Raw genomic sequence first — 24,792 nt, 5'->3', positions numbered from 1 at the left:
AGGAAGTTTTCCTTTGGCCATACTGTCTCACAGTATGGCACCTTGGCTAAGGCACCCTCCACCCACCCTCTGTGGCTTTCCCGACAGAAGGTGCTGTGGGCCCCCCACCTGCACACAGGAATGTGGTTTCTTTGGTAGCTGGAGGCAGGCAAGGTCATAATAAAGGCTGGATGGAGATACCCAGGCCAGGCTTTAAACTGCTTTAAATTGTGCCAGCTTCTTCTGGCTCCTGCCCTATGGAAAGCAAAGCCAGACACTATCCAGTGGAAATTGGAAGTGGGCAACCTTTGTGGCCTTAATTATGCCAGCTTGGCAAGAATGTCTGTAGCACTTGGTCTCCATGACCCTGACTTAACCTACTCAAGAGGGAGCAGTTTAGTGTGAGTTAGAAGCAATGCAGAGCAACTGAATGCATGGGACCATCCACGCAACACATTTTATTTGTAATTAAAACTATTATTAAAATCAGCATATATGAAAATTTGTATTTCATCCATTCCTCCAACAATTGTCCCTCTGCCTTTACCATTTCCTCACAGTAACCGTGTATATTTGCTGTAGAGTTCTTCATTGCTTTTTTCCCCCTTTTATTTCTGTGGTCCTGGGGATTGAACCCAGGGGTACTCTACCACTGAGCTATATCTCCAGCCCTTTATTTTCTATTTTAAGATGGTTTCACTAAATTGTTGAGGCTGGCTTTGAACTTGCAATTCTTCCTCGGTCTCCCAAGTCACAGAAATTCCAGGTGTGTGCCACTGTGCTGGCCATTGCTGAGTTCTTACCTATTTATTGAGTATGAACTGTGTGCCAGAGACTATGCTAGGTTCTGGGGAAAGAGCCAGAGATAAGACAGACAAAAATCCCCATTTTCATGGTACTTACATTCTAGTGGGTGAATGTGAAGCCAGGGGAGATAGACAATAAATAAGTAGGCAAATAAAATACTTTCAGAAGGCGATAAGGGCAATGAGTTAAGTAAAAGAGAGTGGTAAGACAGAGTGATCATGGGTAGGACAATATTTGATGGCACAGTGGAGGACAACCTCTTTGAGAAGGTATCACTGGAGGTGAGAACTGACCAGATGAGAGGAGCCAACCCCGCAATTCAGCAAGACAGGGATCAGCAAGGGCAAAGACCCTGAGACAGGAGCCAGCAGCAAGTGTTTTCTTCCCTATTCTGCACACAAATGCTATTTCTCTGTCTCTGGTAAGTCGCAATATGTTAAAGAAATTGCCCTATGAGGCCTGGGAAAGGAGCAGTATTGAATGAAACAGAATCCAGGGACTCACTTATTGCGGAAGAGACATTCTGCCATGGGGGAGGGTGGGGACATGGGCAGGTAGCTGTTCCCAGAATAAAGATAAGGTAAGGGCTGTAGAAACTACCCTTCCCCGACACTGCCACCTTTCACTGCCATGGTTAATTGGCAAAGTAGTCTGTGTGAACGGAGCGCAGGATGTCCAAATCGCAGCACTGTTTCACACATCATCATTTCAAGTCACCGACTGACAGGATTTAGCACTCTGTGTCTGACAGTGGCCAGCAGTGAAGCAGAGAGAATTCCACCGGATTATCCAAAGCATCTGACCCGCAAATGAGGAGAGAGGAGAACATTTTTAAAAAACAACTCCTGAATGGTTCAGTGAGCCAATTCGACATCGAACAGACACACACAAACATCCAGCCGCCTCTGAGGCAAAAGGTCAATTTCTTGTGCTTGTCCCGGATCTTCAGAATCCAAGTTCTTGATCTGAGCTCAGTCCCTCATTCTCCTAGTCAAAGGGGAGGATGTGAAGCAGAGACAGGCTGGATGGGGTGCTCTGGGGCAACACTTCATTGTCTGAATGGAGGGCCGTTCATTACAGCTGGAGTGGCTGAGATCAGGGTCAGTAGAGAGGAAAAGGGTGCAGGACATGTCCTTTCTCTGAAGACACATAATAATTGTACATATTTATGGAGTCCAGTGTGATGATTCAATCATGTATACGGTGTGTCATTACACATTGGCTTCTACGGAATCAAGGTAATGAGCATTTCCATCTCCTATTGTTTCTTTGTGTTTGGAGCCGAGTTTGGGTAAGTGAACGTTTCTGCTAGAGAAGCTGATATCTGCAGCCAGGTCTTATCTTTGGTGAGTGTATCACAAATCCTAGGTTTGGAAGGAGGGGTTAAGCAAATTTCCATCCTACAAGACGTGGATAGAAGTGAAGTGCCATTGTCTTGTGGATAAATGAGCTTTCTAATTCTCCTAATCAAGTCCCAAGTCCCTCCCACGCCCCATCCTTCTCTCCTCCAACCCCTCCTCACACAGCTGTGAGGGTAAGATTTACTGGATGGAATGTGTTTGCAAAATCTGTTTTGTTCATTGGAACATGTTTATCAAAAAAGAAAGAAAAAAAACTCTGTCCCTTCTCACTATTTACTTTTTGGTGACCGCCTTGTGGGATTTGGAACTGGATAAACAGATGGACTTCACCGAAGGAATCAGGCGTGACGCCAGGCTGTGTGTATACATCTTAGTCTCAGTGTATATATGGCAAATTGTCTTCATCCAAACAGCTGTGCTGGTTTTGGAGGGAAGCGAGGCGACAGCATCTTTTGGACTCCCACTGCTCCAAGGTGCACCTCCCTGGTGGAACCTGGGGCTACAGGATGCCAGATAGTTTCTAGTGTTCTCATCCCAGATATATGAACCAATTTCAATTTCTGGCCTCTGGCTGTGGCAATTAAGGATTGCTCCAGATTCAAAACTATAGCTTATCACTTATACTGGGTTTGTTTGATACGTATGCATATCTATCCTGTGGTGAGTGCCTGCACTGACTACAGTAATGAGTGACCTCTGACTCCTTTGCAATATTCTGGAGGGATATGTTACACGTGTGTGAGTGCATGCATATGAGAAGTTTTAGAAGACCTGAAAGACAATATTTTGTAGGCCACGGGAAAAGTATAAACACCAGAGGGAGCAGGAACATTGACCACTCATATGCTAGCATGCTGCTGCTGAAGGGGCATTGGGAGAGACTGTGGAGAAGTCATCACCCTCCTAATTCTTTTGGCCACCTTCTCCTATAGAAATCTCTACTACAGTGGGTGGTAGTGGAGGAAGCACTTACTAATTCAACATTTTTCTCATGATTCAACATACTTCACTTGCAAGGTCTGAAGAAACTTCATTATATCTGAGGAAAATCTTTCAATAACAAAATGCATATGTTTGTTTGCTTCACAAAATAGGGTTCAGGGGGATGTTTCCTCCCCTCCTGGAAAAATTCATTTTAAACAACCATTTAAAAATGAACAATACTGCCTAAAGAGGGAACTGGTGCCAAATAGAGCCAACATACAAAAAATTAAATAAATAAATAAAACAAAACAAAACAACTCCCTGAGACAGAGTGTACTGCATTCATTAGTTTCAGGTAGCTCAAAGACAAGAACATTAAATAATTAGAGTGCAACGGACCAAGGTGCTGTAGGTAATGGGACCTCATAAAGACAGAACAAAAGACTCTGTTTTTAACAAAGGTTCTGCAGACCTTTATACTAGAGTGAGCAATGAGCGAGAGGGATGCTGCCCAGGAAATGAAAGGCCTCAATGGTTCCTCTTCAGTGAGCAGAGCCCAGGAGGAGTGTTCCAGGGCGCTCTCACAAACACTCTTTAATAATACCATCCAGAGCCTTTGATTCAAGGAACATGCTGAAGAATAAACAGCCTATTAATCTGAGTTTTCTGGTGTGCCTGAGTATACAAAGCAGCAATGAACTAACCCCTTGGCTCTTGCAAACATCCCGACTGCACACCATCCACTATTCCACTGCTCAACTCAGCTCCTCCTTTTACCACTGCATGCAATTTGTCCCTGGAAAAGCTTCAAGGTTTGGGGGTCCTGATGGGTTTCATCTCAGGATGTCCAGGCTAAATCCAGAGTGCAAAGAATGGAAACAGCCTATCCTTGTTTGGCCATAAGAAGGCATAGCCATGTGACCAGGCTCAAATGAGAACTGTGTGGTAGTGTGACTGGGTGAGGAGACAAAGTCATCAGTCTGCTTCTTTCTGAGCCAAGTTGACAGTCACAGGCCTGGGAAAGGAAGGCCCAGTTTCAATTGCTTCCTACTCTTGGTTACCTTGGTGGCAGGAAAGGCTCCTGCATGGGTGGGCTTTGGGTGCCATTCTGTGGAAACATTGCTGGGCATTTTGCTGAAATAGAAATTAACAAGTAAGGTCCCTGGGTTTTCAAAGAGGAAAGCAGACAACAAAATGGCTGTTTCACCCTCAGATCCTTCCACTATGAGTTGTCTTTAAAATTATCAGGTGTGGCTTTTGGATAACAATCACTTGATGAAGCATCAGGTTCTCCTTCCCACCTTGAAGGAAATCATAGATAAGAGGTGGCGAGCATGAACTTTTAGTAATAAACTAGGGGTTCAATTGTTGAAATAGTGTAATTTGGGCTAGTATCATAGGCTGAGGTCAGTCATAGGAGCCAGGTGGCTTCTCTGGATTCCATGGTCACTGCCTCATAGAAGGTGTCTGCTTTTAAAAGGAACTAGTGTGACAAGATGCATAAATCAGCATTGAGGCTACCCAACACACACACACACACACACACACACACACACACACACACGCGCGCGCGCGCGCGCATGTACACTCTTAAAGCACATTGCTTCTGACCCTAAACTTATATACATAGAAAAGCACACTTAATATGTTTCCTTTCAAAAAATAATTTCCAAAAGGTGCTTTGATTCTACTTTCAGGGAGCAACTTTGTATTTAGTCTCTTCAACTGGAGAAGGATGTGCAGGAAGGAGCAGCATAAAAGCTTGCATACTTTATGTCACTGATTGAGACACCATGGAGGGTGGTGACTAAGAGCATGGGCTCTATGGTCCAACAGATCTAGATCTGAGTTCCTCCTCTGCCACTTGTGTATTCTTAGACACTTTACAGAAAAATCTCTGAGTTTCCTCATCTATAAAGTGGGAAAACCCCATGAGGTTACTGTGAGGGGCACATAACATATCAAAACTGTTAAGTACAGTTCCTGGGATGCAGTAAGTGCTCAATAAATGATGACTATACTTATACTCTATGACAGCTCTAGATACAGGCATGGGAATCTAACTGGTGGTTAGCACCTGAGCTACATGAAATGGAAGTTTCTTTATTAAGCTGGGCTTAGAAGGTATCCAGATCTTCTTTCAGTGATTTGGAAACAAAAATTTGGGTTTCATGGGGTTATTGATCAAAGGTGGTAAGAAATTGAATTCTGGTACTCTGGGGACTTCATTTTTTATTTGGGAACTATACTGACCTGGAATATTCCCACCCCAGATTCTGGCTTAGTGGACATATCCTTGCTCCTTTAGGTTTCCACCTGTTGAGACAAACAGATGTAATCTGAATAAAGGAGGAGCTCACAAGCACAGATCTGATATCAGACAACCTTTCTCTGCAGCATTCCTAGGGTCTTGAAATGACAAACATTCCAACAGGCTGAATCTGACCCTTCTTGTCCTGTAATTGGGGCCTTATGAAACTACTTCTTGTGATTAGAGCCATTGGTACCTCACTTCAAGGCTGAGAGGTGGACTTCATTAATATTGATGAGCTGTAGCTCGTTAACCTCATTTGATGTTTATTTACAACCATTCTTCTCATATGCTAATAAGTGACACTGGGCTCTTCAGATAGAAAAGAGGGAACTGGATTCTCTCTGCCAGCATCTCCTTGGCAAACTCCTGTCCCTTGAAACAGAAGTTTGCACAGAGGGAATAAAGCCAAATGGAGGGAATGCAGCAGAGAGGACAAAATGATGTGAAAAGAATGTCGGCAATGCAACCAGGAGAGAGGAGCCCAGCTGCTGGGCCCCGTGTGACAGAGGCTGGATACACCCGCCCAGTGGGTAACAAAAAGAAGCTGAAGGGAGGAACCATGAAAAGGACAATGTGTTAAATTTTGGAATTGGGGAGAGGGATGGAGATGGGTGGGTGACAGGGAGCTTGAAGGCCTCTCTAGCATTCATTCCATTTTCTTATTTGATCTAAAGAGCTCCCTAGGCAGGGGATGGAGTGAGTTTCCTTAAGGCAGTTCAATGCCCATAGCAATGCTTAGCAAATGCTTGGCTTGGAGAAAGAATACTCATTGTCCTGAGCCTCACTGTGACATGGGAAAGCAGGAAGAAATCATCGGTGTTACTCTTTCCTCCAAATTATGGTTATGTACATCAAAGAACAGGATGAGTAAGCTGCAAGGAAAGGTCCAGAGGCTGGAGAGAATGTCTGTTTTAGTACTGCTATTCTATGGTTTCGAGGCTGCTAAGAGAACACATAGGATGGGGACGGAATGGAAACTACTTTGATAAATAAATGTTTACTAATACTGGCAGCAACAACAAACTGCACATTTAGGTATATGTTTTTGTTTTGCTTTTGCATTCCTGGGAATGGAACCTAGGACCCTGTGCATGCTAGGCAAGTACTTCTACCACTGAGCCACATCCCCAGCCCTCAACATTTCTTTAAATTCTTAAATGTCAATTCCCACCAATTCTCATGGAAGCTTCATACTTAATATTACTACTTAGACAATTATTCCTGTCCTGCCTTTGGGGACCACACCTTCTTTGTTCTCCCAATCTGGCTTCTTCTGTGAAGCTCTTTGAAGATCATTCCTATTCTTGATGTGCCTTTCTGTAAGGCTAAAAAGGCAGGAGAAAAAAGAAAACTCTTACCTTAAAGATTTAACCACATTTTATTTAAGTACAAAGTTTTGGTTCTAACAGGCAGATTTTACGTTTAAGTTGTTTGCCTGAAACCATTACCCCTTAGGGTAAAATTTCATCTTCTTTCAAGTTTTCTATGTACTCAGTTCCTCTCACAATGAAAGAATAATCAATAGCAATCTGTATTAGACCTGACAATCTGCAGCTTGCCTATGCTTAGGGACAAACATGTCTGAAAAAGGAACTGACGGATACATTCTTATTATAGACTACAGCAATGTTTCTCAACCTTTTTTATTTCCCATTATCTCCACCCCCCCACCTGAGCCTTTTTAGACACTTTTCCTAGCTGTCTTCCTCCACTGTGAAATTTTAATATCCTAGGCATATTATATAACGTTTTTTGGTACTGGGAGCCACAATTACACACACACACACACACACTTACACACACACATTGTTTTACCTCCCAAAGGAATAATTTCTACCCTTTTGGAGGCAATATTGTCTCCATTGAGAATGCATATTCTAGAAGGTTTTTTTTTTTTTTTTTTTCATAGTGGGGCTTGAATCCAGGGACACTTACCACTGAGCTACATTCCCATCCCTTTTCACTTTTTTATTTTGAGACAGGGTCTCTCTAAGTTGCTCAGGCTGAACTTGTGATTCTCTTGCCTCAGCCTCCCAAGTTAGTGGGATTTCAGGCATGTGCCATCATACCCAGCTGTTCTAGAAGGTCTTAAAAAAGAGTAAATCATTTGATTTAATGAGTTCCAGGACTGAACCTAATATTCTCCCAAAGTGAACCATCAAACACAATTACACTTCTGTTTTGATTTTTTTTTAAGAAAGAAGGAAAAAGATATCTTTGTATCTATCTAGTTAGTGATAGTTTCTCCAAAGAAGAGATCAAAATCCTTTTTCCACACATGACCTGATCTATCCACAGAATAAATGGCTTACTTTTTGGCAGTGGGTTAGCTTTTTACAATAGTCCTATTTTAGTGCTGGAAGAGGTAATAGATTTTTCAGGCCCCTTGGGGACCCCCAAATAGGTCATTCTCCTGAAAGTCAACAATATGTTCCCTTGTAAGAGTAGAATTAAGTAGAACGGAGTTCATTATTTCATTAAATTTCTCCCAAACTCCAGAGGAAGATTGGTATTGCTACTCCCCTCCTACGAGCACAGAAATTATGGCATTAAAGATTAGGTAGCTTAATGTAGGTCCCAGGGAGTGATGTTTCTTCATACAAACATTTTATCTGTCACACAGGGTCACTCTGAGGATTTCTAGACCTCATGTCTTCTGTTTCCTACTTTAACCTAGGATGATAATACTCTTGCTAGAGAGGAGTTTATAAAGGTCTCTCTACCTCGGAGATAACTTCTCTCTCCACATGACAGAAAAAGGGTAAAGAAGGTGCTCAGCGAGATCTCTAAGCATTGGACAGATGGGGAGAGACAAAGAGAACTCAGGCTATTGTTCTAAAATTTATTGTTTTACAAGCAAATGGCTTAAATAGTGCCATTTAAATAATCTTTTTTTTAAAGAATATTTTTTCTAGTTGTTGACTGACCTTTATTTTATTTATTTATATGTGATGCTGAGAATTGAACCCAGTGCCTCACACATGCTAGGCACGCACTCTACCACTGAGCTACAACCCCAGCCTTGCAGAATCTTGAATAGGGAGGAATGCAATCTTTTGTAAAGTAAATATAACTATTATTGTATATTTGGATGAGAAACATTAAACTAGAATGTGCTCCTCAGAAAATACAAAGACCCAAGTCAAGACCCACAAATAGTCTTCAAGGAATATGAGAAATTCATATTTTATTTAGCAGTCATGGAAACTGACTCTCCATTAGTGAGTGGGAATTAGAGTTTGGCAAGCTAAATAAAAAAATCTATCTAAGAGGGCTTTTTCTGTAAATTGCATCAGGCTCTTTTAATTCCTCCAATTAAATCAGTGTTAAACTTCCCACAGAATAAGATACAATTACTTGTTCTAAAGAATGATTTTAAGAGTTAACTTGTCATCTTAGACTTTCAAGTAGATCTGTACCTAATCCATTCCTCATAATGAGTATATATTCTATTAAAAATGAAAACAACTTCAGGGAAGGGTATTCTGCAATACTATTTAGAAACCTAGCATTAAATAATCTCATGTCTAATAAATTTGCTCTCATGTGGGACTTAAATCTTTTACACTACAATAGAAGTTCATTTCCTCTTTGTTTGAAGAGATGCAGATGAACTAGTGGGGGTTAAAGGCATTAACTTTAATTCAGAATACCCAAAGTCGAAATATACAGCCTAGATCAATTTAAAGACATAGTAAAAGGAATATCAAAGTAATACATTTAACTCAATTAGCTTCTGATACAGAAATGCTATGCCAGTGATTTCTTTTGCTGTGAATAAATTTGAATAAATTAAAAAAAATAAATTTGGCCCTACCTCAAATTTATTTAAAAGTGAATAAATTTGAGGTAGGGCCAAAAAAATAAAATCTTCATAACCTGTCTTAAGGAAAATGAAATTACAATCATTTTGCACTAAAAATAGAAACTAAGAGATACAAGGTATGGAAATCTTAAAGGTGACTCATGTTATAGAAGAGGTATTTTTTAAATAAAAAAAAATCTTACTGAATGCTATAAAATAAGAATGATTGGGGGAAGAGGCAAATTCTTTAAAGTCCTGGATACAGTTGGATATGGTAGCACAAACCTATAATCTCAGTGACTTGGGAGGCTGAGACAGAAGGGTCACAAGTTCAAGGCCAGTCAGGGCAACTGAGCAAGACCCTGTCTCAAAATAAAATTATAAGGGCTGGAGGTATAATTCAGTGGTACAGCATTTGCCTAGCATGTGCAAGGCCATGGGTTTAATCCCTACTACTACCAAAAAAAGAAAAAGTCTAAACTGGGTATGGTAGCACAGGTCTGTAATCCAGTGGCTCCAGAGGCTGAGGCAGGAGGATTGAGAATTCAGAGCCAGCCTCGGCAACTAAGCAAGGCCTTAAGCAACTTAGCGAGACTCTGTCTTAAAATAAAAATTTTGGGGATGTGGCTCAGTGGTAAAGGGCCCCTGGGTTCAATCCCCAGTATCAAAACAAAACAAAAAGAAAAGAAAAAGTCTTGGACATCAGAGCAAGGGAACTAAACTAAAAATATAAGTTGAAATAGATAAGGAGAGAAAGGGAGCCTAACCCAAACCCATTCGTACTATTTGCAGCAATTATCAATGAATTGGAAAGGGCAGTGAGGAGAAATGTGTTACCATATTCCAATACTGATTTGTCAATTTCAGTAGTATCTGACTATCTTGTTCTACCAATATATCTAGTCAGGAAAAGACAAATCTTTTTCATTGTCAGGTGGCCGAAGAAAACACTTTCTCCAATGAACAGTATAATAAGGCAATAAAAGCAAGACTGTAGTTATCAAACATTTTTATTTGCAGTACTCAAAACATTTGCAGTATGAATACCCAGTTCCCATTTTCCCTTCCCCACCTTCCTCACAGCTTTGGGAGGAAAAGTAACCTTGTTAAAGGAAGAATGTCTTTCCTGCATATTGGTGTATACCTGAATGCAACATTAGGAAAAGGACTTCCCAAGGAGGGTGTGAGCGGGGCCCCCAAGTTTCCAAGGTGCTGATCCTACAAACACACTGGTAAAGGCTTTGTTCTACTCCTTCAAAGGCTGCATGGCAGTGTTCCTTTTGGTAGCCATGGATGCTACACTTCTTTGTTTGGGCCAGGGACCAAAGGGAAAATTCAGAAGGAAAAATAGGAAGGCATTTTCCCTTCCAGATATAAGTAGTCACTAATCCTTTTTGGTAAGGGTGGCATTATTATCTGAAGTCATATGTTCAATGAATAATTGTATAGAAAGCTATGTATGTAATATAAATATTGCTCAAAGTTACAAAGTAGATCTGTGCCAGAGAGGGTTCAGTTCAAACAAGGTTAGACCTAGGTAATTAGAATAGCCTTTAGAGATTTGAGACGTAGAAACCTGAATACATTTTTTTTTTCAATAGAGAAAAGGATTGGGTAGGAAGATCTATCATCCAATGGTTTATCACAATACTGTGGTCCAACCTCAGGGACAAAGATATAGAAAATGATTTACGATTAGAGGTTTAAGTGAATAACAGGTAATGCTTTTTATTCCATAGTTTTGTACAAACATAATTAGGTGTTGCCAAACTATGTTAGTGATGGATCAGACTTACAGTCAAGCAGGGAAGGTGGTGAGCATGTCACAGATAGATAGCTTTAAAAGTTTAAGGAATATTCTTTAAAATAAACAAAATAGTCACTTCCTTTGTTCTATATGCCAAGTGGCAGGTGCCTGAAGGCCTGCTCTAGAAAGGATAGAGACTTTTTCCCCAGAGTAGTACATGAGGCCTAAAGAAGCTTCCTGCTACATAGGAGATATAAAAGAAGTTAAGAGGGTTATAGTCGAGTACTAAATTATGTAACAGATGACTTATTTGTTGTGGCTTTTAGTACATTCTGTGTGTGTGTGTGTGTGTGTGTGTGTGTGTGTTGTTGTTGTTGGAATTGAACCCAGGGCCTCATGCATTCTGGATAAGTGCTCTACCACTGAGTACATCCCTAGCCTCTGTTTTGTTTAAAATTTTATTTTTAGTTGTAGGTGGACACACAATATCTTTTTTTTTTTTTTAAATATTTATTTTTTAGTTGTAGCTGGACACAATGCATTTATTTTATTTACTTTTATGTGGTGCTGGGGATTGAACCCAGGGCCTCGTGCATGCTAGGCAAGCGCTCTACCACTGAGCCACAACTCCAGCCCGCACACAATATCTTTATTTCATTTTTATGAGGTGTTGAGGATCAATCCAATGCCCCACACGTGCTAGGCAAGCATTCCACCACTGGGCCACAATCCCAGCTCCCCAGCCTCTGTTTTATTTTATTTCAAGACAGAGTCCAAGTTGCCTAGGTTGACCTTGTACTTGTGATTCTCTTGTACTTGTACTGGTGATACAGGTGTGTGCCACTGTACCCAGTTCAGAAGTAGATGTTTTCTATAAAAAGAAACTAAAAAGCAGCAATTCCTCTGCTTTTAAACTTTTAACCATTTTGATGGTAATTCTTTTTCTGCTAGGCCTTATTATTGCAGAAACAGCTTAGAATGATAAAATTGAGAAGGAATTTTCAAAAACATGCTTTAAATTTTGTGAGAAAATAAGACTGAATATCTACTAAATGTCAGTAACCATTTTGAATGAATAAATTCTATAAATGAACACACAGATCAAAATAAAAATAATTAGGATAAAGGAGTCTTTATGATTCCATGAAACCAAAGTTTATAAATAAAGTTTTCTATTGCTTAAGATAAATCCAGTAAATGGGAACATGACCTTGACTTTTCCTGTTAAGGCACCCAATTAATGCTTGCTTCCCTTCACCCAGACACATGCCTCCAGGCAAGAAAATAATTAAACTTTTGTTAAAAATAATTTTAATAATTTTAACTTCTGTTAAAAATCAATTATGTATTCACTTATAATAGGTACCTAGAACATGTAAGTTCACAGAGCCAAAAAGTAGAATAGAGGTGAATAAGAGTTACTATTAATGGGTACAGAGTTTCAATTTGGGATGAGGAAAGGTTCTGTAAATGGGTGGTAATGGTTGTACATTATTGTGAATGTCCTTGATGTCACTTTAAAATGGGAAATTTTATGTTACATATATTTTACAATAAAAATATGTGTTTTAAAAATCTTTTACAAAATAACGTAGCCTAGGGCAGTTCCCCAAATTTGCCTGTTCATCAGAATCACCTGGAGTGCTTATTAAAGGTATAGATTCTCTGGCCACCCCCCAGACTGGCTAGTTGTTTTCTTGTTAGTCAGTTCATTTTGTGTATCTGATTGTAAGTTAACAGGAAACAGGGTATCTTTAGTTGTGATGTAGTTTTTTACTTAACCAAGTAAAATTGAAAACATCTTGGCCCCTGCCAATCTACAGTTATTCTAAACCGAAGCCACAGAGACACAAAAAGCTCTGGTCTGCAATGTTACTATCATCCATAAAAGTACTGCTCTTCTGTGTTATTTCTGTTTCCCCAGGACATTACTCCACAATACAGAAAATAAGCAAATAACAACATATTTGAAAAGGGCTAGGAATTTGTACATGTTAGTGGAGATTCCAGGCTTCATTTTTGGTACAAGGAAGATATGGGAATTTTGTATTAGCAGGTGATGACAAGGTGCTATAATACCCAAGAACATAAAATTAAAAAAGAAAATATTCTGTATGACTCAAAGAATAGTTTGGAAGAGATTTTCTTTCAATTGGAAGTCAAAATATATATTACATCATCCAGGCAGGACTGCTGTTAATGATCATTAAGCTTCAGTGAAGCAAATATCATTTAAGGCTTTGAAGGGCAAGAAAAAAGGGTGTTTCAAGTCTCTCAAACAATTTACTGCTCTAGTATTTCTAATAATCACATTCGTATTTTTTCTTTAGACTGCAGAGAAAAGCAAAAAGAAAACCTGTAGAAACTGGAGTTGGACAAGAGAACAAAGTTCACAGATGAAATCCTCTCCAATACCAGCAATTGAAACAAGACTCAGCCCTCATGTCCGTTAAGCCACTGGCCCAGCTCAGCCCCTTTTCTTCCCCTCAGTGATTTTTAAGTGTCACAAGAGCTCTTCAGGCTAAACTAAACAAATCCTAAGAAAGTTTGGGAAAAAGATGCAACATATAATGTACTTTGTCTTGGTCATGTCACTTCTTGGCCATTTCTCCTTAGATATTTCTCTAATTAGAGTGATGAGTTGACAGGAAACAATTCTTTTTTGGTGTATGGTACTGGGATTGAACCCAAAGATGCTCTACCACTGAGCTACATCCCCAGTCCTTTTTTTTAAATTTATATTTTAGTTGTAGTTGGACACAATACCTTTATTCTATTTATTTATTTTTATGTGGTATTGAAGATTGAACCCAGGGCCTCACACGTGTTTGGTGAGTGCTCGCTCTACCCCTGAGCCACAACCCCAGCCCCCGCCCCCCAGTCCTTTTTATTTTTTATTTTGAGATGGGGTCTTGCTAAGTTGCTCAGGGTGGACTCAAACTTGTGATCCTCCTGCCTCAGTTTCCTAAGTTGCTGATATTACATGTGTGAGCCTCCAATCTCAGCCAAAAAGCAATTTGAGGGTGGGGAGATTATTGGGGATTTAACCCAGGGTCAATTCACCATTGAGCCACATCACCATCCTTTAAAAAAACATTTTTTTTAGTTGTACATGGACATAATACCTTTATTTTATTTATTTATTTTTATGTGGTGCTGAGGATCAAACCCAGTGCCTTACATGTGCAAGGCAAGTGCTCTACCACTGAGCTACAACTGCACCCCACAGCCATTTTCATTTATTTATTTTGAGGCAGGGTTTCACTAAATTGCTTAGAGCCTTGCTAAGTTGCTAGGGCTGGCCTTGAACTTGTGATCCTTCTGTTTCAGCCTCTTGAGCCACTGGGATTACAGGCATGTGCCAGCCTGGCAAGAAGCAATTTTTAAGTCAAATTGATAAAATAAAAACACTTCCAAATGATACAAGTTTTGTTTCTGTGAGAATTATCCTTCCTTTATCCTGAAGTGAAGCAGTGACTCTCTCTCTACTACACACAGTTAAAAAATATGATCTTTAAGAATCGATAAAGCTCAAGCTTAGAATGGATTTTAGAAGCCACCTAATTAAACCAACTCTTTTTTTTTTTCTCATCTTTGTCTGAATTTCCTCCTTAATGTCTGTGTTCAGTGATTGAATAGAAAAGTACTGCCCAATAGAACTTTTGTGATGCTGGAAATGTTACTTTGCACTGTCCTACATGGTAGAAGCCACTAATCATACCAGTTTGTGAGCACTTGAAATTTGCCTAATATAACTAAGAAATTTTGATTGTATTTACTTTTAAAAATCAGACTTATGATGATATAACTGACATACAAAAATCCGTGCATATTTAATATGTGCAATATGAGCTTGGACACATGTAAATATTCCAGAAAACATCATAATGATCAAAATAACAGACATATCCATTACCCCACAAAATTTCCTTGTATACTTTGTTTATGTATGTGGTAAAAGCACTTAAAATGAGATCTGTTCTCTTAAAAATATATAAAGTGCATAATACAGGTTCGTTGACTACAGGTACTATGCTGTAGAGCAGATCTCTAGAACATATTCACTTTGCCTAACTGTAACTTTATACCATATGGATAATAACTCTCCATTTCCACTTCTTCCACCCTTTGTTAACTATTGTTCTATGGTATGCTTTTATAATTGTATATAATTACATTTCAATAGCCAGAGGGGACTACAGGACACCATATTGGATAGTGCATGACTAGTATCTGCTCTATCACTTCTTTTTTTTTAATATTTATTTTTTAGTTGTAGTTGTGCACAAACCTTCACTTTATTTATCTTCATGTGGTGTTGAGGATCCAACCCAGGGCCTCACATGTGCTAGGCAAGCGCTCTAGTGCTGAGTCACAACCCCAGCCCTGATCTATTACTTCTAATGACAGAAAATCCATTGCCTCCCAAGCAGCTCTTTCAATTTATGGACAATTCTAATTGTTAAGAAAATTTTCTACATTGTGATTTTGTCTTCCTGATAATTTCTACCCACTGGACCTAACTCTGTTTTCTGGAGTCACATAGAATAAGCAAGCCCCAGTCACATGTTATGTCATCAAATATTTGAAATCAGTAGTCATGTTTCTTTTTTTTTTTTCTTCACTTTTTTTAATGCTCCTGGTTCTTTAAATATTCTTCACCATTTGGTTCGTGCTTCAGTTAGTCAATGTTAATAAAGATGAAAATAACAATTAATATTTATCAAGAATCTAGTGAGTGCCAGTTACCATGTGAGGCAATTATCACATTTTACCATTTGAGTCCCTTTCCTGGCTAGGAAGCTAGTACTGTTATTTGCCCGGACTTTACTCAGGAGAAAACTCAGGTTCTGAGAGGTTAAGAAATTTATCCAACATCACTCAGACAAAAAAGTATACAGCTGAGTCAGGTTAGTGCTGCATGCCAGTAATCTCAGCTACTAGGGAGGCTGAGGCAGGAGGATCACTATATTTGAGGCCAGCCTAGGCACCTTAAAGAGACCCTCTCTCAAAAAACAAAAGAAAACAAAGGCTGGGGTTGTAGCTCAGTGATAGAGCACTTGCCAAACAAGCATGAAGCTCTGGGTTCAATCCCTAGTACTGCAGAAGTATACAGCTGGGACTCAAACCTATGTGTAAGTCTCAAAAACTACTGCTCATTACCATATCGCTATGTTGTCTCCCTGTGAAAGCACAGTGCTCACAACTAAACTCCTATTGTGGGTGTTGTTTGATCATCATTGTATGTTAAGTTCTGTGCGGTCAGGGACTTTGTTTAGTTCAATTCTATGTATATAGTACCACAAACTGGCATAAGGCAGGTACTCTATAAGTATGTGTTGAATAAAAAAAATGAATGAATAAAAAAAAATCACCTTTCTTCATTATGGCCTCTATTCTCTTTTTTTTTTTATATTTATTTTTTAGTTGTAGTTGGACACAATACCTTTATTTTATTTGTGCTTTTCTATGTGGTGCTGAGGGTCGAATCCAGGGCCTTGTATGTGCTACGCAGGTGCTCTACTGCTGAGCCACAACCCCATCCCGGCCTCTATTCTCATATCCCATAAAGTTAATTTCACTTCTTGCTGGTCACAGCACCTGTTGCCCAATATTCAGTTTATGTCTCTTGTGGTTGGCTGTTCAGGGTGCATGCTCTCATGCTTCTTTTTCTTGACCAACTTTTTTAGTTAGATATTTTTTAGCTTCCTTCCTTCCTTCCTCCTTTCCTTCATTCCTTCCTTCCTCCCTCCCTCCCTCCCTCTTTGCACCAGGGACAGATCCCAGGGCCTCACATATACTAGGTGAGCCTCCACCACTGAGCTACACCCCTACTCCCCTAACTCAATTTTTATTTACACTTATTACATTTATATTTTCCCATTTGATTTTTCAAATGAGCCTTTTGCTCAAGCCTGGAACACATATGACTGTAAAACAGAGATCAAAGTTTCACACAAACAATAACAGATTAGATTCTCAGCAACTTTGGCATCTTCTAAATCACCTTTTATGGCACACATCATACATGTATTAGTCATTCACCCATCTATTTTTTTCAACAAATATTTAGTAAGTCCTACTAAATGACTGGCTCCATTCTTCATGCTAAAACTGAACAAAAAATATCCAAATCCCTTGCCCTCTGAAGTTTACACATTAGTGCAGGAGGGTCAGGCAAAACATAAGTTAAAGAAGCCAATCACACACACACACACACACACACACACACAATAGTAGGAGGTCTGTTCCAGATTAAAAGAAAATAAAGGACATTACCATGTATAATATATAAACCTTGATTAGATCCTGGGTCAGAAAACAAACAGTATCTGCTCTATCACTTCTTTTTTTTTTAATATTTATTTTTTAGTTGTAGTTGGGCATACCTTCACTTTATTTATCTTCATGTGGTGCTGAGGATTAAAAATATTTGGGAACAACTGGGGAAAGTGTAATTTGTACTGGATGTTAGGTGATGTTATAAAATTATTGTCAGTTTTCTTAAAAGTGATACTGACATTGGGGTTATGAAGAAGAACAAGAGAATGTACTTTCTCATAAGAAATAAAGGATGGGGAGGTAAGGCGCCATGATTCCTGTAACTTAGAACAGGTTGTACACCCTGTGGTGCTGAACAAGCACACTTTGGGTATAACTGTTCCATCAGCCTATTGCCTTCTGCTTCTTCACAGGATACACGGAAACACTGTCAAGGTCTTGTTGAAATCCAATCAAACTCAACAAATATACTAAATATAGCTATACTAAATACAGATTCCTCCCAATTTAATAGTCCAATAATCTCTTCCAAAAGGGGAATAAATTCACATGATTGTTCTTCCTTCTCCTTCAGTATTACTCTCATTACCATCATTTATCATCACTGTCTTCACAGTTATTACTGATTTTGATAAGCCCTATATACATTATTTGATTTAATCCTCAGGACTGAGCCAGGCACAGGGGCACATGCCTTTAATCATAGCTACCTGGGATGAGGCAGGAGGATTACAAGTTTGAGGCCAGCCTTAGCAATTTAGTGAGGCCCTGAGCAACTGAGACCTTGTTTCAATTTTTTTTTAAAGTTGTAGATGAACACACAGTATCATTATTTTCAAAATTTTAAAAATAATAATAATAAAAGGGATTGGGGGACGTGGCTCATTGGTAAAGTGCCCCTGGGTTCAATCCCAGTACCCACCCACCCCCGCACACACACACACACAAATAAAATTTTAATAAATCTTCAGAACTAATCCCAGTGGCTCAGGAGGCTGAGGCAGGAGGATCATGAGTTCAAAGCCAGCCTCAGCAACTTAGTGGGGCACTTAGTAACTCAGTGAGACCCTGTCTCTAAACAAAATGGGAATGTGGCTCAGTGGTTGAGTACCCCCTGGGTTCAATCCTTAGTACAAAAAAAAAAATTCTTCAGAACTACCTTATTAAGTAGGTTCTTTGTTTATTTCTATTTTTACCAATAAGGAAGTTATTACTAACTTGTCCCATGTCATTTTACTAAGAAATGAAAGGAGCTGGGATTGAAATGAGGTCTTCTTTACCCACCAACCCTGGGCTCTTTTCCTCTTCCCTCTCCTTTCTTCCTCTTTCTCCTCCTCATCTTCTATAAATTCTGATAAACTCATAGTGATCACAATTTCGTTTTCTGAATATTTTAAATTTATTCCTGCTAATAAACAGTTGAAGACTCTCACTAAGATAAATGTCAACATCACCAGCCTTCAGCCTTCTGAAAATTAGCTTCTTGACTCCAATCCTCTGAAATTTCTCTCTACCCCTACCCACCCCCCTTTCTCCTCCCGGTGCGGTGCTCACTCTTGATGCCCGCCAGCCACAGCTCAGCCACTCATCCCCTAGTCCTCAGTACCTTGGAATGTAAACCAAGTCAAGGAACGTGAGCTCATTCAAAATGGTTAGGTGATCTCTTACAATCTCAGCTATGTTTGATTTCATTCCCTGGAACCAGTGTTTATCTTTTCCAATCCAAAGAGCATTCTCTTTAACAGAGAAGACTAAACCAAAACAGAAGTGAGTGCTCTATTTTCTTTTATTCATTAATATTTTACCACCCACCTGGGTCTCATTGTTCTTTTTGCTCCCAATGTACTTTTTTTCTTTTAAGATATAAGACAAAATTTTATTTAAAGATTTCAGTACCACTGAATTTAAAAAAAAAAAAAAACTCATTAAAATTTTTAAGCTCCCAATGTACTTTTAAAAAGGAAAACTTTTTATATTGCCTTTGGTATTTTGTCACAATTCTCAGTTTTCCTAGTCTCTTATTTTCCCTTTAATTTATACAATTCAGTTAATATTTATTTATATTTACTTGAACTAGGCACTTGGCTAGATGCTGAGAATACAGGGTAACAAAGACAGATAAATGTTCTACAGTCTAATGAGAGACAGAATGTAAGCAAATAATTATATATGTGAAAATTGTAAGAAAAAGAGCCAGAAAAATATATTAAACCTAATTTAGAACTCCAGAAAATTCTGTAGAAAAGAGACATTTATAAAAAAAGAAATATTACCAATCTCACATACACTCTTTTGGAAAAGGAGGAAACATTTCTTTCTTTCTTTTTTTTTTTTAAAAAAAAAATTTAGTTGTAGATGGACCCAATACCTCTGTTTTATTTATTTATTTATTTATTTATTTATTTTTACGTGGTACTGAGGATCAAACCTGGGCCTTACACATGCTAGGCGAGCGCTCTACCACTGAGCCACAGTCCCAGCTCCAAGAAGGAAACATTTCTAAATTGATTTTTCAGGCCAGCATAATCCTGATACTCAAACAAGATGATCTATATTACAAGAAAAGAAACTTATAGCCTAACATATATCATGCAAGATAGATGCAAAAATCACTAACAAAATGTTAGTAAAAGAAATCCAGCAGTATATAAAAAGGATAATATCACAATTAAGCAGAAAGGAGAAAAACCATATGATCACCTTAATAGATGAAAAAAATAAACATTTACCAGATGCAAGAAAATAAATATTTACAAGTTCATTCTAAATATTATAAATGGTAGGACTCTTGAATGACCAAAATAATCTCAGAAAAATTGAAGGGTGCGTATTAGATCAGTGCAACAGAATCCATAATCCGGAAGCAGACATGCACATATATGATCGACTGATTTTTTTGAACAAAGGACCCAAAACAAATGAGTGGGGAAAAGAAAGTCTTTAGAAAATGAAAGAAAAAAGGGTCTTTTCAATAAATGGTGTTATATAACAACTGGCTGTCCACATGGGGAGGGGTGAAAAAAAACTTGACCCCAACTTCAAACCAAAAACAGAAAACAATTCAACATTAGTTATAGACCTAAATATAAAACCTAAGACCCTAATGCTTTTAGAATAAAATACAGGTTAATTTAGTCACAACATAGGGAAAATGAATATTTTTTTAGATTGAATCCAAAAGACCCTAACTCTAAAAGAAAAAAAAAATTCTGAAATGGGCTTTAAAAACTTCTGCTAAATAAAAGACATCATTAAGAAAATAAACTACAGATAGAATATTCATGATACACATATTTGAACATATAAGAACATATAAAGAATCCCTATTACAGACAAAAGACAAAAAAACAATAAAAATTGGGCAAAAGACTTCAAGAGGCACTTCACAAAGAATATGCAAATAGCCAATAAACAAAAAGTGTTCAACATTATTAGTCATCAGGGAAATGCAAACAAAAACTACAATATCACTTCATACCCATTAGAATGGCTAAACTAACAAAAGACTGATAATACCAAGTGTTAACCAAGAAGTATAATAAATGGAATTCTCATATACTGCTGGGGGGAAGGTAAAACATTACAACTTCTTTGGAAAGCAGTCAGGCAGCTATTCTACCATGGGTATTTTACTGAAGAAAAATGAAAACATATGTCCACAAAAATACTCAAAAATATTCCAAGAAGCTTTATTCATATTAGCCAAAACTCTACATAACTTACTGTCCATTAACAGATGAACAAAAATACTCAGTTAAAAAAAAAGAAAAAATTACTGACACATACCACAACGTGGATGAATATTTCTCCAAAGAAGATGTATAAATTGCCAATAAACACATATAAATATGTTTAATATCATTAGTCATCAGGGAAATAACAAATCAAAAGTATAGTGAACTTCCATTTCACACCAAGATGGTTATAATTAAAAAGACAGATAATATCAAGTGTTGGTAGGAACACACATTGCTGATGGGAATGTAAAATAGAGCAGCTGCCTTGGAAAACATAGAAGTAATGTATGAACCAGCATTCCATTCATAGGAATATATGCAAGAGAAATGCAAACATATGTTCATACAAAAACTGTGCACAAATGTTCATAGCAACATTATTTATAATAGCCCAAAGTGAGAACAAGCTGATGTCTATCAATGGATAAATGGATAAATGGCTAAAACGTGGTAATATTATAGAAACAATATGAAATATTATTTGGCCGTGAAAAGGAATAAAGTACTAATCCATATGATAACATGGATAAAACCTTGAAAATAAGCAAAGAATCATACCCAGAAGACCACACATTATATGATTCCATCTATATGAAGCTTCCAGAATGGGCATTATCCATAGAGACAACAAGCAGATTAGTGGTTATCTAGAGTTGGGCATTGGTGGGTGGGGAAAAGTTACTGACAATGAACATGGAGTTTTTTTTCCTGAGGCCAGAGTTTGAAAACCACTGAATTAGCCGGGTGCAGTGGCGTATGCCTGTAATCCCAGTGGCTCCGGAGGCTAAGATAGGAGGATCACAAGTTCAAAACCAGCATCAGGGCTGGGGATGTGGCTCAAGCGGTAGCGCGCTCGCCTGGCATGCGTGCGGCCCGGGTTCGATCCTCAGCACCACATACCAACAAAGATGTTGTGTCCGCCGAGAACTAAAAATAAATAAATTAAAAAAAAAAAAACAGCATCAGCAAAAGTGAGGCACTAAGCAACTCATTGAGATCCTGTCTCTAAATAAAATACAAAATAGGGCTGGGGATGTGGCTCAGTTGTCAAGTGTTCAATCCCTGATACCCCACCCCCGCTCCCCCCCAAAAACCCACTGAATTGTACCTTTAAGTAAGTAATTTATGGGACTGACCCTGGAGCTCAGGGGTAGAACACATGCTTAGCACCATGAGGCCCTGAGTACAATCCACAGCATCAAAAAAAAAAAAAGTAAACTGTATAGTATGTAAATTATATCTTAATTAATTTATTAAAATAATTTCAGAGGAACCATTTACTGTGAGTTCTAATTTCTACTGAGTCTTTACTATTTTTGATTATGGGTTTTGGGGACTTCTATATGTAAAGCAATTAGTTCTTCATCAGTGATGAGTTGTAAATATTTCCTCCCTGTTTACTGTTAATCTTTTGTTCTTATTTATAGAATTTTTTTGTCAAGCAGATTTTTTCCCCTTTTTATGTAATGAAATATATCAATTTTTTCTTTTATGGGCTTCTAGGTTTTTGTCGTACTTAGAAACACTTTCCCTTCTGTGAGATTTATTTTCATGTTAGGTGTGAATAAGGAATTCAACTTAGTTTTTCAAAGATGGCTACCGTAGGGGCTGGGGATGTGGCTCAAGCGGTAGCACGCTCGGGTTCGATCCTCAGCACCACATACAAACAAAGATGTTGTGTCCGCCGAAAACTAAAAAAAAAAAAAAAAGATGGCTACCGTAGTTATGTTCATTGACTTAAATGCCTTCCCCAATCTATATTAAATTCATTTTCTTTTCTTTCTTTCTCTCTCTCTATTTTTGGTACCAGGGATTAAACCCGGGGGCAGTTAACCACTGAGCCATATCCCCAGCCCTTTGTGTTTTTGAGACAGGGTCTTGCTAACAAGCTGTTTAGGGCCCGGCTAAGTTGTTGAGGCTGGCTTTGAACTCTCAGTCCTCCTGCTCTAGCCTCCCAAGCCACTGAGATTACAGGTATGCACCACAGTGCAGCTAATTTCATTTTCTTTTTCTTTTTAATTTTTTTTGGTAGTTGTAGATGGATAGAATGCTTTTATTTTATTTGTTTATTTTTATGGAGTGCTAAGGATCGAACCTAGTGCCTCACGCATGCTAGGCAAGCGCTCTGCCACTAAGCTACAGCCCCAGCCCAGCTAATATCATTTTCATACTTGAGCCAATTTGAGGCTTCTGATTCTAGTCTACTAATTTTTTGCCCATCTGTTTATGTGCTGGTGATGCACAGAGTAGTGATGGGCTGGGGCTATAGCTCAGTGGTAATCACTTCCCTAGCAAGTGTGAGGTATATGAGTTTGGTTCCCAGCACCAACTAAAGAAAACAAAGTGTGTTGATGAGCATGTGCTCTGGAGCTAGCCCCCAGGTTCAAATCTACACTCTGCCATTTATTGGCAAGGTGAGTTGCAGTAAGTTAATTTGAATGGGCTGTTGTGAGGATTAAATGAACTACTATATCTGAAGTGCTCCAAACAGTACTTATTACATCCTATTTTGTGTTAGCAATTACTAGTAGAATTATTATAATAGATCTAATCTTCTATCTGGTAGGGCTAGTACCCTCATTATTTCTTTTCTTTCTCAGGATATTTCTGTTTTTCCTGCATCAGCTTTATAATCAGCTTATCTCTACAAAATAAGCAAACAAACCAAATAATACTATTTTTGATATTTTTTACCGGGACTATGTTAATTTATAAATTAAATTAAGGATCACTGACAGCTTTGTGCTTTTAAGTCTTTCTTTCTAGGAACATAGTATGCCTTTCTATATGCCCAAGTCTTCTTTTGGGTGCGTCTATAGTATTTTAAAGCCCTCTTTAGATAGTTCTTGAATACTCTTCTTAGGTTTATTGTTAGCATTTTGTCCTTGTGCTATTAAAAACAAAATCTTTTTCTCTTGTTTGAATTTATGAAGTCTATTATTTTTTAAACAAATTATTGATTTTAGTACATTTTGCCAACCTATCTTGCTGAATTTTAATGTTTATAATAGATTTCAATTTGATTATCTCGGGCATTCCAGGTAAGTATTATGTCTCTAGCAATAATCAAATTTCCCCCTCTCTTCAAAATTTTATGTCTCTTATTTCTTTATCCTGCTTAATCATTGATTGGTACAATTAAAAAATGTGAGTATTAGTAGCAAACAGTAAATGTGAAATTGTTTTATAATTATATCTAGATATTCTAGCTCAAATTTCTTCCATCTCAAAGATGACATAACATGAAGGCAAATCAAAAATTTAAAATTTAAAATAATTTCCAATATATATGAGAGATACATAAGAAAATATACATAAGAAGATGATTCTATGTTAAAAAAGCAGGTTATGCAAATATATAGTCAGCATAATTTCTACTATGCAAAAACACCAATGCATAGAAAACACTAGAAATGAATAGCAAGTATTTTAATGGTGAAAGCTGTGGGTGGTTGGTTTATGGGTGATTATTCTGCTTCATTACACTTTTCTGCACTACTACATTTCTACAATAAGCAAAAGTTTCTTTGATGATCAGAAAAACATAAATAAACAAGGGGAAAAAGGAATTAATCAAGTATACTGTTTTTTGGCTGAGTGCAACTTTGAGCTTATGTCTTGATGTTTCAAATCCCTATCACAGTGCTCTCCTGACTCAAGCCAGTTTTGTGATCTGCATCAGGAATGCTTTATCTATTTCTTCCATCTGGCTAGGCAGCCTACAGTGTAATCCCAAAATGATGTCACTTCTCTTTTGCTCTTCTTTTATCTGAATCCAGATGTTCTCCAACATGCTCCCACCCTCAGATTTGTGTCTAGATATCCACGCAGCTATA

The 24,792-nt window shown here is 38.2% G+C and overlaps 1 protein-coding gene and 1 non-coding gene across 2 annotated transcripts in view; both read right to left on the bottom strand.

Annotated features, from left to right (window-relative positions):
• Cstpp1 (centriolar satellite-associated tubulin polyglutamylase complex regulator 1) overlaps positions 1 to 24,792 on the bottom strand; it is a 176,233-nt gene that overhangs the window by 41,286 nt on the left and 110,155 nt on the right. The window lies entirely within an intron of this gene.
• Trnaa-agc (transfer RNA alanine (anticodon AGC)) lies at positions 11,497 to 11,569 on the bottom strand. Its single transcript has one exon. It is a non-coding gene; the product is annotated as a tRNA-Ala (tRNA).

This window comes from Marmota monax, unplaced genomic scaffold, assembly GCF_021218885.2.
Source record: "Marmota monax isolate L192 unplaced genomic scaffold, Marmota_monax_Labrador192_F-V1.1 WCK01_AAM20220418_F8-fsc00047, whole genome shotgun sequence".
In the NCBI taxonomy this organism is placed as follows: domain Eukaryota; kingdom Metazoa; phylum Chordata; class Mammalia; order Rodentia; family Sciuridae; genus Marmota; species Marmota monax.
The sequence above is the reverse complement of the archived record's forward strand: the minus strand, read 5'-3'. Positions and strand labels throughout refer to the sequence as shown.